Source organism: Ctenocephalides felis, unplaced genomic scaffold (assembly GCF_003426905.1).
Source record: "Ctenocephalides felis isolate EL2017-DRISC unplaced genomic scaffold, ASM342690v1 CF-g0.4_SCAFFOLD_01170, whole genome shotgun sequence".
NCBI lineage: Eukaryota > Metazoa > Arthropoda > Insecta > Siphonaptera > Pulicidae > Ctenocephalides > Ctenocephalides felis.
In genome coordinates this window covers 63,557,766-63,575,166 of record NW_020537324.1, presented here as the reverse complement: position 1 = coordinate 63,575,166, position 17,401 = coordinate 63,557,766, and positions in this window count along the sequence as shown.

Sequence of the window (17,401 nt, the reverse complement as noted above, 5' to 3'; positions counted from 1 at the left end):
AGCGGTTGTGGACTCTCAATAAAAATAAGTTAAAAAAATGTCTTTTGGCGGTCAAAAATGTTCACTGGACATATGTACATCAAATTATCAGATATTTTATAGCGATTTTAATAATGTGTACATATTTTGTGTAAACTTTTTTGGTTTCCGTACCAAGATTTTTAGTTATGTTACGGAGAGTTTCAGCAATTTGCCTTAAAGCACGATACCATGCACCACTAGTTTTTAATAAATTTGAAATCCGAATAACGCCAACGCCAAATTTCTCAATCCTTTTTCAATTACCTGCCACAACAACTAATCATATGTCTGCTGGTTCGCCTTAAAACGTCGTGCACCTTTAAAGATAGAGCTGTCGCGAGCACGAGACATCGAACAAAATTGAATACAATAAGTACTCCGGAAGACGGTAATTCATATTTTCAGTTGCATTCGCGAACTGAACTGTTCGGGAGGTACGTGACACCGTTGCAGTGTCTTTTTCGTTGCATTTCTGAAATTTATTGACAAGACTTATGCGACACGCGCGCGTACCCAACTGGAGGACTAGTAAAGAACCAGTAAGGAACGTCAGCGGGTGCATTTGCTGTTACGCGAAATAAAAGACGGGGAATTGATATATGGATTGAGATATTTGCTCTGAAGGTATTGGTAATGGTTACAAGAATTTCGAAAATTGCCTATGGTCGAGGGACTATGGTCAGAAAATAAAGGTCGACTACGGACATCTAACCAGTTGCTTTATTTACATGTGTCCATAGGTCTTTGCACATTACACACAAAGGTTCTGCCACACTGCAATTTTTAACTTCCCGCAGGGTAATTTATAGTAATCGCAAAAAAATCGAAAAAGAAAATTTTTGTATTTTACGTTTCAAAGGTTTCTGAATATTTTGTCATACCTTAGAAAAAATGGATGTGTGTGTGTGTTGGGATACAAATTTTCGTCGACGATTTCGGGAACACGGGTGAAGCGATTTTAATGATTCAAAAAACATTTGATTCATAAATTAAGGAGACCTGCTGATTAGTTTTTGGCTAAGGCACGTTCAGCCATTATGGAGATACGGAGCAAGGGATGCCAATAATAGTAATTTAGATTTTAGGAAAGCGGAGCGTCTGATTTGAATAATTCAAAAGACATTTCACTTGTATTGACAAAATTAACAACTGATTAAATTTTTGGGTAGGCAAATCTAGCGGTTTGCCATAAACATGGCACTTGACGGTCAAAAATGATCATTTATGTTATTTACATCAAATTATCAGATGGTTTATAAAGATTCTAATAATGAGCACAAATTTTGTTCACGTTTATGTGCTAAACAGCAGCGCTTACGCGCTTCGATATTTCTTCTCTAACACAGCGACGCAGCACATTTGCTTTGAATAAAAGTTCAAAATTTTCAAAAAGGTTCAAAATATAAAAAAGTAAAACTTTGATAAACTAGAATTTTTGTTTACATGTTTTATAAAAGATCTCTAAATACAAAATTTTCTTATATTTTGAATCATTTTGTTACATAGAAGTTTTACTTGATGGTTTTAAAGTTTTTTTCATAATATTTTCTATTATGTTCTATTAATGCAATGTTATTATATTAGTTGCAATTGTTGTAAAAATTAGTTAAGGGTTAATGTCTTCATGTTATTATTCTAGGAAGTAATACTTGGTTTACTACTATGGTAAATATTTAAGTCGATTGAAAACAACGTTCTGAAAATAATCTGATTCTATAACATATTAACGAAATATCTTCCTCGGCACGGAGGCGGAATAAGATTCTTGAACTTTGGTATAAAATGCCAAAAATAATCCAGCCTAATTGATTAATGGCGCTAGAAATATAAAAATAGATTCATTCTGCATTGATACTTAATCGGAGTCACTGATCTGTTAATTTATTCAATGAATTTTATATTCCGGACTAAACCATTCTATAGATATATCTATATCTAGAAATAAACCAATATATAGATGCGTTTTTTGGTATATTTGTTTTTCAATAATTGCAAAAATCACTTTCTTCAATTCCATCTTCAAACAAAATCCAGTATTCTATAAATAACCTTGTATTCTATTACATCGAAGATATGATATACTATCTATCTTATTCGGTAACTCGATAAAAATTGTTTTCATAGATACCATCGATTGTTAACAAGCTTATCTTTCTCCGAGTCTACGGGATAAAGTTTTCCGAGTTCTGCCCGGCAAACCCACACTTTAGTTCTCAAGTTCGAAAGAAAAAAAAATCAGCCCATCGACCCACTCGTTGGGCGACGTGCAACATACACACGAGAGTACTTTGGAGGGTGAGTTCCGTACCAAGGGGCGGTACAGTTGGTCGGCGGCAGTTGGCTCTGGAAGGAAGTTGAAAATGCGGATGTGCTGTGATCGAGTTACTTCCCTTTTTACTTTACCAAAGTGGATCCTTGTCTCAGCGGAATCCTATACGAGTATAGATGGGCGCTAATATGAAATATTACATTTGTCCGATATCGGAACGATGCTTTGTTCTGTCGTATCTGTATTGTTTTAAAGATTACGTATTTCAGATAATACATGGTAAAGAAAATTGCATTGGAATGAAAACGTCATCAAATTTTGAGACATGGGTTAAGTAGACTCCTGTAAACTAATTATTGACTTCACCATTGAGTTTTTTCGCCAATTATTCGACGTTTCAAATTCTGAAATATGGGACCCTAGATAGGCAGACTATTGCAAAAATAATTTGATTTGATAATACTTTAAATTTGATAACTCAAATTGCTTCGAAAGTCGAATTTTAAAACATTTGTTATGTAGCTTCTCTTAACACTAATTGTTAACTTTCCAAAGTTTTTTTTCGCTCGAAAAGATCATGGACCATGGTTTTTCGCGATCCGATTCGCTAATTTTATGTTTTCTTCATGTTTCAAGCCATTCTGAATCAAATGAGACCAAATTTGAAAAAAGTATGTAAAAATTTAAAAGCCATTCGATGTATCTCGATGAGGACTAGCGTTTATCAGTTTTGTGCTATGATCGGTCAAGCCGTTTCTTTGTAATTTGGAAAAAAAGTGTTAAACTTTCCGTCCACATTTAAGCTCATACTACCGAATCGATTTTGAAAAATCAAAAACTGTTCATAAGATATTAGTTGGGAATGATACGGATTAGTTTTAGGTGAAAATCTACCGAGCCGTTTTCTTGTAATTAACTGTTGAAAAACAAATTGAAGCCGATTTTTATGGAACTTTGTTTGGCGATATTTATCATGGTCTTTTAGAACTTACTGAAATATTACGGACTTACAACAATTAGTATAAATAATGTTATATGTTGTGCTTTAACAGTTCAAATAAGAAAATACAAAATAATTACCCACTAAGAATAAAGAAGAATAATGGCAAGGTTTGCCAAATTTGCTGGAATCGTTCAAAGAAAGTTTCAATCTTCGAGCAAAAAATCTGGTTCATTTTTGCTCTCGTGCTCCTAAGAACCTTATATTCAATAACGAGGAAGTCCGGACTTTAATTTTAAACAAATATTTTGTTTCCACATTAATTATCGACGTTTTCGAACACATCCATATTTACAAAACATAAAAGTTACATCAAAGCAAAATGAACATCTACCGAAGAAGAAAGATACAAGTTCAACCTGTAATTTGAAAAAGTTCTTTTTATTCTCTACTCCGTGCGCAACTTCGTATTTATATATAGCATTTATATTCACTTAGCTTCCGCTGAGAAAAATATAAATTTGCTTTCCAGCAGACAAACTTTTTTGTATTTCTTAATGTGCTATCTCGTAAAATCTCCCTTTTAGTGCGCCCTTATTTATTGTGCGGCAGCATCAGAAATTGTTTTATGAAAACTCTTTTCTCGTGATGTCGGAATACCAAATGGTCGGAAGTTTCTAGTTAATGGTGTCGAGGCGGATAAGGTTTGCGACCGCTATCGTAAATAAGGAGATGAAACCAGGTCGGAGGAAAAAATATTTTTGAAAAGGACAAACTAAAATAGAAATTGTCAGAATCATCTCGTTTTTTGTTAAAGTCCTTGATTAAATTTATTTTGATTTAGTAAATAGTTATATTTCAGAGTTTTAGGATATTTTTGACAAACCATTCTTTTCCCTGGAACGATACTGAGGGTTTTGCCAGTACTCCGTTGTCTTACCTACCTAACTGAATATGGGATTTAGTTATTTTTAAAAAAGTTCACGATCAAACTTATTAAGCCTTTCACTCGTATGCCAGCGCAAAATATGTATTAATTCTGCAATTTGCGAATGGAAAATCTTAGTTTATTACTGTATGATATAATCTATGGTTACTTGTACCAAGTTATCTAAATACACAAATACCGCTCATCTACCAACTAAAACCTCGAAAAACATGAGCTCAACGACGTTGCATATCTGATAAATCCGCGCATAAGTAAACGCTACTATCGTTCTGGACGAAAGGTCCGGCAAATCGCGTCCAGGATTCTACTTTGCAAGGATTTGCGACTTAATATCCGTCGGTCTTGACTCGGTTATACGACCGTACTGCCGCTGACGGTAATCCCGTTTTAATCCGGTAACGAGAAACGAAACTCGGTCTTCGACGTTGGGACGTTGTGTCTGGCGGTGGAGATGGCAAGGCGAGGCCTCTCCTCTGATTTCGCGCTGCGTTATAATCCTTCGGTCACTCTAAGCCGACTAGATTCACTTTCGGTGACCGCCGTATAGATCGTTGAAGGGATGGACACTTTTTGTACATGGGATTTGAAATTGATACAGAAAATCTTTAGATATCGTATGTACACCTTTTAAAAACACTATATGTTTCATAATACTTTTATTACTTGATGTTAATTGGTTCGGTCTTGGACTTGGTTTGGTCTTGGACTAGATTTGGTCTTGGACTTGGTTTGGTCTTGGTTTTGGTTGGTCTTGGTCTTGATTTTTATCACAGTTTAGTAATGATTAAACTACTAATATTTTTAATAATATTTTAGACTAAAGTTCTTACATCGAGAATATTTTTTGAAACAAAAACCCACTGACGTACATTTCATATTTTGCACGGCTTTCTGCCTAGCTCCTACGTCGTAAATATATAACTTGTGGAAAATTTCCGATTTTTTACTATTGTGAACAAATTATACTACTAGTTTTTTGAGCAAGTTATAAAATTATTCTGTATAATTGTATGTTTATTATGTAGCTTTTATATAAATGTTCGTCGCAATTAATATACAAAACCAGCATTGATATTTTTTATATCTTTACTGAAAGTTTGAAAAAAATATAAATAAAATATAAAATTTGAAAAAAAATCTGATTTTTAGTAATAGCTTCCATAATATAGTTTTAAATTATTTAACGTAACAATAATTTTATGTGAGACTCTCATTATCATATTATTAATAGTATGGTAAATTATGATTTAAGTTTCCTTGTTTTTACCATGTTCACGGATAGTAACAGTTTCAGCAATGTAAAAAATTGACAGTAATTTTATTTTTAAATTGGTTATTTATATAGGTTTTATATAGGTCATTATCTTACCATTATTACCTTATTATTATTGGTAATATCCGAAATTTGATTAAACACAGTTTATAAGACTGAAAAAGAAGTTTTTTGTAGACAATATTCAAGACCAAAAACATCACTACATCTTCGGAGAAATTGACAGAATTGTAGAATCACTCATTGGAGTGACAATTATTAATATAATAAAATCTACCACAATAGTTTCATACGTGTATTTATAGAATAAATATGTGTGAGTAAATGACTTAAGCCAAATAGCTCATGGGATATTGTATTATGATTGCTATTAATAATAAAATTGAAAAAAATATTAATAACGGTAGCCAGATGTTCATATTTTAGTCGTTATATATATGATGAATGCTATAGCATTCGCGTCAAGTATTACGCATTTATTTTACGCAATGCGCTTGCCCAACTCAATCAGTCACTACAGGAAAAGATAAAATATTGCGAAAATACCCAAAGTTATCACAAAAAGTAAATGAAATAAAATTAAATTCAAAATAATTAACTTCAAAATTTAAGTACTATATCATTCTGCATCACAATGAAAATTAATGCCATAAGAAGTAGTTTGCAGTTTCTCATTATTATCTCTTAAAATTTTGAAAGACAAAATATATAGGTACACATTATTCAAAGATCTATAAAAATATGATAATTTTATTTGCATATCTCAAGAATTCACTTTGCGCCTCCAAAGGGCCTTTTTAGTATATTTTCCTACGTAAATCAGAAACGAATGATACTGCTTTTACCGCATACCAATCGTTTTTGGAATAAAACATTGAATTAGAATGGTTTTTGAAACATCCAAATCTGTATAGCCGTTCTCCTCAAAATTTTGATGTATAAATTTCAGTATATTTGCTTATATTTGGATTAGAAATATATAAGACCTAATGATAAATGATATGATATGAAGGATAATGATATGATATCTTAATTACCATATTATTTCTACTAATCTGGATATTTCAAATGATGATCTCTCTTTATATTTTTTATCATTTTCAAGTTGTTTTACTTGAAACCTTCTTATTATAACTAAGAATTTTTTTGTAAAAAAGCAATAACAAATCTTCTCACTATTTTTTAAAATCAAGTTGATAGGACTGATTGTGAGCTTATTATTAATTTGGAAAATTTCATGCTTGAAAAAAACTCTAAAATTAAATTCAGAAATATATCCAATTTCTAGTAACGAATAAAAAAGAGTGGAATATGATTTCTATTGAATAACTCAAGATTTTTTCAACTAAAAATACATCCAATAACAAATACTGAATTCAATTATACTGTTAATGTCAGAAGTCGCAATCAGAGGCAGGACGATAGTATTTACATAATGAATGATTTCATTCCATGGTTCACGTTCGACTTCTGTATAATATTTTGAGACGCTATTCCTTCTCACAGAAATAGAGTTCAATTATTATTAATATTATTTTTATTTATAATATTTATTTCATAAATGCGAAAGACATTCGATCCACCTACATTTATAAATTAGATTATTACAGATCCACAATTGTCCTCAAAGCTGATCAGCTGAACTTGCATCCTGCCCTGTTCAAATCAAATTCTATAGAAATCGTGCGGTATCAAATAAAATCAGTTCGGACAGTTACGATATCACAGAATGTCATAAAACCCCGAATCCGGCACACGGAACGAATAAAAACTCAAACTGAAAGTTAAGATAAAAAGTTTATCACGAAGGCCATGACCGCCGGTCCTTGCAAATTGGTAGGATATCTATCCAATATTTTCGGGAATTACTTTCTGCACACGCGGGTAATGGTAACTGATTAATATCTTTTGTAGTAATCGTATACAAGAGGAAATATTTATACAAATACGTTTAATTTTTTTTTTCTATTACATTTTAGATCATTTCATAGAGTTTTCCAGTTTCCTCCAGGTGTAATCCATAATCACTCACATGTAAGGTATGACTTAAAGTGAGTGCATATATCTTATGATTCCTGTAGAGTGAGTTTCTGATCAAATTTCTAGGTTTACATATTATACAATAAATCTTTGTCCACAAAATCGTTTCACATAAAATTTAAACAATGAAAACTTTTACAAAGGCAACTACACTTATGAAATGTCTGGCAAAAACTGGTCTTGAAGTTGACGTGTGAGACATTTGTTATTATTTTTGAATTTAATTACAAGTTAGAAGTTCTTCTTTGTTTTATCCAATTTTCCTTCAGGTATTATATTTTCAAATATAATACTTAAAATACTTCCATTGTCCATACGTTCAATATATAATACAATTGCCAACAATGTTGCACCGCAGCTTACCCATTCTTACCGGAGTTAAGTCTTGGCGAGACAGATCGTGTTACCCGTATCAAGAGAAGGCTGATTCAATATTTCAACGTCCTTCAAGATCAAAATCTATTTTCATCCCTGAATATTTGAAGGCGAACTCTTCGTCAGCCTGAATATTTGAATCTTGCATCTCTAATGGAACTTCATCGCTATTGGATAAAAATAATTCGCTCGGAATTCGATGATGGTGATTTTAAAACCAATTGATAAAAATCGAAGTTCCATTTTTATCTTATGTCTCTAATATCAATCAGAATTTTTATATTTATATCTTGGAAGATTTAATGTAACTTATGTCTATCTAACTATTCTCATCAAAAGTTTTTGTCATATGGTCTATTTATTTATATACGATTTCCTTCGTTAAATTTGATCAGATTACATATTGATAAGCGTGCAGAAATAACTGTGCCTATTAATGGACGCACATAAAAGATTCAGAGGACAGTACGAAAAAGAGTATGTTGGCAGTGGTTGTCAAGTAAAATATATGAATTTGCAAAGTAATAGATACATACCATCATAAAACTGAGTATTAATTTGAAGCAATAATAAATTTATGATATAAAAAATCAGAACCTACCGTTTTTGCAATTAAATTGGATTTTTGGTTAATTTGTACATCTAGTAATCCAAGTTGAACAATGTTGTCTTTGGCCTCGGAGATGGCTTTGCAGTAAAAAAAACAAAATAAGATACTTGTCATGACAATTTTGAACTTGAAAAATTGATCAGTGATTTGAATACAGTTTTATATTTTTATAATAATTTTATTTTCGATAAATAATTATAATTGTGCATGACAAGAAGTTGCAGTGATATTTGTGTCATGATAGAATGTCACCCAATATTTCTTCAAATTTTAATAAAAATAAGACTATTACTACGATCCTTTTATGGCCCCGACAGGTTGCTCATCTCTGAATCGTGCGTGCTATCGGCATTATGCAAAAACGAACGTTGGCCGGATAGTATCCCTGTGCCGTTCTATATGCGAAGGATTATCGCTTCCACAACGCAAATGCATATCGGTTCGTATCGGGTGTACGTTCGAATTCTCTCTCTATGCCATATAGTCCGGTTTAACAAAAAAATATCGTACTCAGATAGATACGACTAGACGGACGACGAAATAGATGGATTGCATGCCGGGAAAATTTGACTCGAAAAAATAAAGAAGAGTCGAACTTGGGAAGGACAACTCTGTGACGAAATGGAATATGAGTTTATTGTTAGAACATCACGTTTTCACGGCTTCTCCCACTAATTTTTAGAAGTCCAAAGATGGTTCTTTGGGTGAAAAAAAATCGAACTAGCTGTTAGTGGAATTCTGTCTTAAGACAATTAAGGCATCGTGCCTTAAGGCAAATTGCTGGAACTTCCCGTACCAAAAATTATTATTTTTTTAAAAACGATTGACATTTTTAAAACAAATTTACTTCGAAAAAATAAGATTTTTGAGAAACTATAAATTAAACAAAAAATTACTTTTTTTTGAAAAAAAATTTGTTTTCAAAAAAAATCTATTTTTTTTTTTAATTTTTTTTGGAAAAAATAATGTTCTCTTTATTTTGGCATATTTTGGAAGATCTTTTTTCAAAGCAATCGTACTGCTTTAACTGCATAGAGACAAAATGTCAAAGCGCGTAAGCGCCGCGTCGCCGTCTAACGAATAAATATTGGTACGGAACCCATAGGAATGCAAACAAAATTTATACTTATTGTTAAAATCTCTATAAAATATCTGATAATTTGATGTGCATATGTCTAATGATCATTTTTGACCGCCAAATGGCATTTTTTTTTTACTTTTTTTGTTAGATCTTCGAAACCGCTAGACCTGTCCTCATGAAAATTTGATCAATTCTTCATCTTGTCAATACAAGTCAAATGTTTTTTGAATTATTAAAATCGGACGCTCCGTTCTCTTAAAAACTGAGTTACCGTTTTCGGCACTTTTTGCCCCGTATCTTTGGAACGGCTGGACCTGCCTTCGCCAAAAACTAATCAGCACGTCTCCTTATCAATACGAATCGAATGTTTTTTGAATTATTCAAATCGGTTGATCCGTGTTCCCGAAATCGTCGACGAAAATTTGTATCCGCACATACATACACACACGTACATACATACATACATACACACACACACACACACATACACACACACACACACACACATACATCCATTTTTTCTAAGGTATGCCAAAATGTTAAGAAACCTCTGAAACGTAAAGATATATAAAAATTTTCATTTTCGATTTTTTTGCGATTACTATAACTTGCCCTACGGGAAGTTAATAATTGCCGGGAAAACCCTAAAAACATCTCTTTTATTTTTCTCACACAAACATGCAAACATTTTCTCTACATTTTTTAACTAAAACGTAAGATCAATTTGAGCTTTATTACTATTATATAAAATTCATATTAAATTGCAAGCATTCACTGTATACTCCTAAACTATTATTCGGATTTTGATAAAACTTTCAGAAATTTGTTAAGAAAATTTTCTAGGATGTATGTGATCATAAAGTACTGGGATGTATGTGCAATATTGTAAAAATAAATGGAAAAAAATGCAAAAAAACGACATATCATTGTTTGCATAGAAAATGAATGAAAACTATCATCCACCAAAAATTTCAATTTACTTGTGAACCTAGACAATATTAGAATATGTATAATACATTTATGATTATTTACATTATTATTACCGAAAAGCAGCTGAGATGTGCCAGAAATTAAAATAATATAAAATACAGTATATGTATGGCAGATTGAAAGATACACATATGAACAAATATGACAAATTAATCCACTTAAAATATGAAATTAAGTATTAATCAGGGCCGTTCCTACCTTTAATGCGATGCATGCGAAAAATACGAGCGCACGCCTTAGGGGGCGCCAACACAAGATTCGGATATTAAATTTTCAATATAATTTTCTTTTTCAATATATAAATTTTTGCATCTTTTACTAATCTTTCCACAATATTTTTAAAATTCGTAAAAATTTCACTTTATAGCAATAAATGGAAAAGTAAAGATGAATACATACAATTCGGCTCTCACGATATCGATTAGGAGAAATTTAAGATGCAATTTTGGATATCTTAAATAATCAAAAATTGAATTAATTTAATCCAGCATGAAGTACCAGTGTTATGTTATGGTTATGGTTAGTGTGAGAATTGAGACCCATCATTTTATTTAAAGCAGTTCTACATTTAACATCGCTCATATTATAAATGTGTATGCATTTTGCTGTGAAGAGTAATTTAAAAAATATTAGTATATTATATTAAAAAATTGTAGGCATGGGTACAGAACAACGTCTGTCGGGTCATCTAGTATACTTTAAAAATCATTTTGGCGATGATCATGCTTTTCTTACAAAAACACTTCATTCACAATGTTCTCCAATTATTAGATTTTTCTAATAATTGGATATTCTTTAAATTAGAATAAAAAATATGTTTGGAGATATGGATGATTGGAGATTCTTCTTCACAAAACACTTTTCCCCTGAGCAAAAGCTCAGTTGCAAAATTACGTAAAGATTATTTATAGAAACTTGTACGATTTTTTTATTGTTTGCTCATATGTATGTTAATAGGGCAATGTAATTCTATTTACTATGTTTATTGTGTAATTCCACTAAAAAATTTAGAAGCATAGAACTCAGAATCTTCCGTTTTGATTTTAATCATAGGGCCGATTAGGGCATTCTAGAGACTAAATTATTATAATCTAGTGTTTTAACACAGTAATAGAGTTGGTCAACATTAATTTATATTACAAACTTCTAACCTGATAGATATATCTACTAGGTTTATAGGCATATTTATATTAGGTATATTAAGTTATAGGCATGTCTATTTTAGGTTTTTATAGTTTGTTTCAACTGATATTTTGAATACATCCATTTTGTATTAGGATTACTGTCTTATGAAGTGGATGTGTATGTTTTGTGTAGTTACTTTAGAATTAAGTAAATGAGGCATTAGCAGAAGTTATCAGAATTAGAAGCATTCATTGGCTGAAAAACTGTTCTTGTATTTGTTCAGTGCTTTTATTGTTGATTTTTATATCTACTTATGCAATTTCACGCCACGGAAATTTTATATGATATATATATCAAATTCCATTAATCTAGTGTTGAGTTTAGGCCTTCGAGCTTGGAGTTCACAAATTTGACCCAAAATTTATCCTCTATTAAATCGTTTCGCCTCAGTTGCTTGTGGCACTGGTTTGTGCCATTCTTTGTTGTTCCATTTGAAAAATTTATTTCACTGAGCCAGTACAAAAGTCTATTTCACTACGATACGGCCCAATTCGGTTAAAATTGTGTTGTCGTCCTGGAACCTGTTCTCTATCCATCCATTCAGTCCGATGCAATGAATCGTCGATAGGAAATTGGATGCAGTGATTCAAAATGACAACGTCATGGTGCATCAAATGCAAACAGACGGTTTCGAGATCATCTTTGCGGTTTGTCCGTAGACAAGTTGATTTTTAATTTACGCTTTTGGTGAGGGACATCTATCAGAGTTCACGTTTTGGATGTCAAAGGTTTTCGATGGGGATTGATGTATTGTTCATCAATTAAATGTCACAGGGAGGAATAGAGGATCAGCGAATGCTATATTAGATTTTACTGATTTTTATGTCCAATATTGCGAGCATTAGATATTGAATCAGATAATAGGTTAGGTGCAATCACACTCCAAAAGCATATGCATGTTTGTGCAATATTAGATTCACAATCCTCCTATGGTTAAGCCCAGGACCGAATTGATTATTGTAAAAGCTCCCAAAATTATAAAAAGTCTTCAAATCTGGGATAAAATAGGATCTATAGTCCAGAATCTTAGTTGTTAAATTAGTCATAGTGCCTTATTATTATGGTTTATACAAAAACCGACATTTCAGAAAACCGGTTTTCGAATTTTAATTTTACTAAAAAAACGGTTTTCGAATTTTATATAGAAAATTATGTAATTTATCCGCAAATTTAGTGTAATTTTGAGCGGTATTTGACTGAATTTATTTATTGTTCAACTTTGTAGATAGTAAACCAAATTATTTTAATTTAATTAGTAGAACTAAAAAATAGTAGTTGATCTGGATTATGTAACTTTGAAAATAATTATTCGTTATTCATGCATCATTTTCACATATAAGAATGAAAATATTTTTATTATAGTGAAAGGAAAAATTTCGAATAAATTAAAATAATGCATTTTTAATTAAAAAAAAATCATTAAATTAAAAAAAAATGTTAGATACATGTTGATACATACTAATATCAATTTTAGTTTTAAAAACAATTAAGATAAACTCGGGTATTGTCTGTTCCGAGCAATTTTAATTAATTAATTCTAAACATTCTAACTGTGTTTTTGTTTAATAAAATATGATTTGAAAAACCTTAGAACGTCTATCGAATTGCTATTTAGACATGTCCTTTGTTTACTAGCAATATTTCCTGAAATAGAAATTACTCTTATACTTGCTTAATTGTTTTTTAAGCCTGATATAATAATTCTAAGTTTTTTGTTCTTTAATTTGTGGCTTTTTGGGTTAAAAACTCTTTTTTTAAGTTTGAGTAGAGGAAGTTACTTCTTCAAGAAGAAGTCACACTGATTTAAATTAATATATACACTGGTATCAAAATCTAAATTAATATATTCAAAACCTTTCTGGGAACCATTGCAGACTGATAAGATATCAAATGCTATTGAACCGATATGATTTCTAGAATCAAAACGCTTTCACCTATCTTTTATATTTGGCTTTATTTGTCATTTTCTATTTATACAGTGAAAACCGATTTTTTTCACTAAAAAACCGGTTTTCGACTTCCATAATTTTTGCCAAAAAACCGGTTTTTGAAAACCGACAAACCCTACTTATTAATTTAGTTATTTAAATAAAATTATTTGCTCATTCAAAATTTAACCAGTATATCAATGCATTGTGGAAGGTCTAATTTTTTTATCCAATCCAAAATTCCATATCGAATCAATTCCAATCAAATACTCCAAAAATTTAGTATTCTCTAAACCCAGAAATATAAAAATGTACTTAATAATCTAGAATTCTGCAGATCAATCATTCCTCTTTCGATGGTATTGTAGCTCATCTTCGTTGTTCTTATACCCAAATAAAAATCTTTTACCAAATATAGGAAAAAGAAAAGATCGTTCGATTAAAATATGACGTTTTTAAATTCGAGATAAATTTCGACAGAATATGATTCAATTTTTTAAAGCAGTGATTTCAGTAATTATTTCCATTACTCAATACGGTCCTGATCCAATTTATTTGCCTTCTCCTGTGTGTGTGCCGTGCGGCATTGCCCCGTTTCCGAATGCTCCTGTTTGTCGATTTTGTTTACCTGTCCAAATATATAAATGGATTTTATATTAGATTATTTCCAGCAAAAACATGACATAAAATTGAATTCGGTCATGCCTCCCCTCTCGCTCATTCATACTTAGACTATTGAACGTGTACTGCTCTCGGCAAATTTATTGAGCTCCGCCGAAGAATAGAGTAGTTTATTGAAATCACAAGTCGAAAACAGGTTGTATGATTTTCCTTCAATTTATTGCAGAGGTAGTGCTAATAGAATGAACTTTTAGCAATCATTCTGTAAGGGTTTTTCAATAAACAACTATTCAGCACTTAATATTATACTACACTTATGCATTTAGTGCATTTTGTTTATATATTTGAATAGCAATTAGATCTATGTATTCTGTTGCGATACACATTCTTTAACCTACTATATATAATCTTTACTTTATTGATGGAAAATAATTCTTTGGCATGGGGACAAACAACTACAGCAATTTGTATGTATGTGTACAAAATCCTTGCACTTTAAGATGTAAAACTTTTTCATCATTTCTGATATGGTACTCTATACATTACACCGATAGTTTTTAAACACTTTTCTCCAAAGATGCATACTACCCACGTCAACATAGTCTTCGTGCTCGTGCTTGGAAAACATCTATCAAGTATTACTATATCCAGTTCCCCTAATCGCAGATAATGCAATGCATGAGCTTGTATCGAAAAGTTCTTTGTGCCCTGAAAGAGCTTTCGTCGATTTTGTGCATTTGTTTGTTTGGCATTATTCTCAATATAGATAAAGCGCAGAGTGATCGCTCTCAACAATGTGTGTTGACAGCTGTGATTCATCAATATACCTCTCTATCATGGTTGTTGCCCTCACAAATGGTGGATGTGAGGTTCAATGTATTGTTGGGAAGAAAGTTTTTGCACTTACGAGATATGATACTATAGAATTTTTAGAGTATTTTTATAATAATTTTGTTATGCTTATGGATAAACCATAAGTGCTCTATTGGAAAGTTGGATTGGATCCAATATTACGTTCACATGAAGGTAGTTATATTAATTGGGTGAAGCACTTCAACACTCCAAGAATTACCAATAACTAAGTTAGTAATTTTCATCATTTTAAACCATCCCTTAATATATGATATTCGAATTTGTCTAAGAAGTTTTCAGCACGAAGTCATATAATGAAAATACTGTACTTCCAAAAACATTTCCGTCCACATGTCGCATGCATATTACTGTCGTTTTATCCGATCCATAAGCCATGGCCAGACGTTACACCAGTTGTTTTCTACAATGTACTCCGGAGCAGGAGCAAGGAACAAGGAGCAGGGGCAATGCATCTCGGTAACATGCAGCCACGTACATTCGAAATTTGTCTATATTGAAATGTTGAAGTCGTGCTTGAATTTAATTTGTTTTTTGATAATAATAGAAATTGTAATATGCAATATATCATTTTGAATAATTATGAATTATGAATATAACTATTCCATTAATTGATTTGAGCAATTCGAGTTAGGCTTGATCTTGGCTGCAAAAATAACAGATGTCCATGTCATGTTCTTTTTATAATTCATGGTCAATTTGTGCTGCCACATCAATCTCCTTTTTATTGAAAGCGGAATAATGTAGCAATTCGAGTCAGTCTTGATCTTGGATACAAAAATAATAGATGGTCACGTCATGTCGATTTTTATATCTTTTATTACACACAGCCCGTGTTGCCACATCACTCCCCTTTTCATTGAAAGGAGAGTAATGTAGCAATTTGAGTCAATCTTGATCATTAGATACAAAAATAATAGATGGTTATATCATATCGATTTTATACTCTCTCTCTCCAAAGCCAACTCGTGTTGCCACATTACTCCTCTTTTCACTAAAAGGGGAGTAATGTAGCAACTCGAGTCAGTCTTAATTTTGGATATAAAAATAAATTGTCGTGCAATATCGATTTTTATGAACTATCAAATTTTTGCATTTGTAAATAGTTTATTTTCGATAAATAGTATCCACCAATTAACAACAGACTTTTTGAATTAAAAATTGAACATTTTCTAGATCTTGAAAGCTACATTTTTTGTGACTAACTTTAACAGTCACAAACGTTTGTTTGACTATGATTTATATCGTCAGTAGCCAAATATACAATCATGTTACAATATTAGACATTTGTAATACATGACAGGTTATGTACATCAATTCATATATTTTGACAATTATTATTACTCAATCAATTTTTGTGTTTTGCTGTTTATTTTCATATCCATTAATTCATACACCTTTAAATATACAAAATTTTGTAACCATTTGTATCCTTGAGACTATTCTCAAGGATAATAGAAACTGAATAATTCCCATCTCACTGATGAATTTGCATAGGATAAATTGTTCTTGGGGATGAAACTAGACAGGGTTAGTTGTGAAAGGAGAGAAGGAGTTCAAGATCAGAGAGATCAATGATCTTTAGCAATAGAAGCCCAAATACGTTTATCAACCACGCCTTAAGACGAGAATTGAATCGTACTCGTATTTATTGGAATACGTACGGATCAATGATGGTCTAAATAGCAGTCTGAGGAATTTTAATAGTATAATAAAGATTTTGTGGTAAAATTTATTTTATTATCGAAATTGATTTAGTTTTATCAAAGTTAGATTAGCATCTAAAATCCATATTACTAAATGTACCCTTCTTGGTTATTTGGATGTTGCTATCTTGAACATGGAACACTATGATTCCAATAGCAAAAATCCGTAAATTATTTTTCAGAAATGTTCATATTATATTTATTATTTATTACCTTACATTTATCATTTCAGCTGTTATAAAAGCCGACGTCAACATCTCCTCTTCAGTGTTCATGATTAATATTTTTTTCAAGATATGAATATCAATTTCCTTCAATTTCCAATTAGATTCCGAGCACATTGATAAATATATTCCTGCATTAGCACATCATTTGGCTCTTTGTATATTCAGCAGAGCACACTATCGTTTCTCTGGTCCAATGCACATTGCATCCTTATTGTGTCCTCCGAGGATGCCTCGCTTTCCTTCAATCGATCGTCTGATAAAAAACAACCCTAAAGCATACTTTTTGATGATTTCTTATGCGAATGATAAAGGAGGA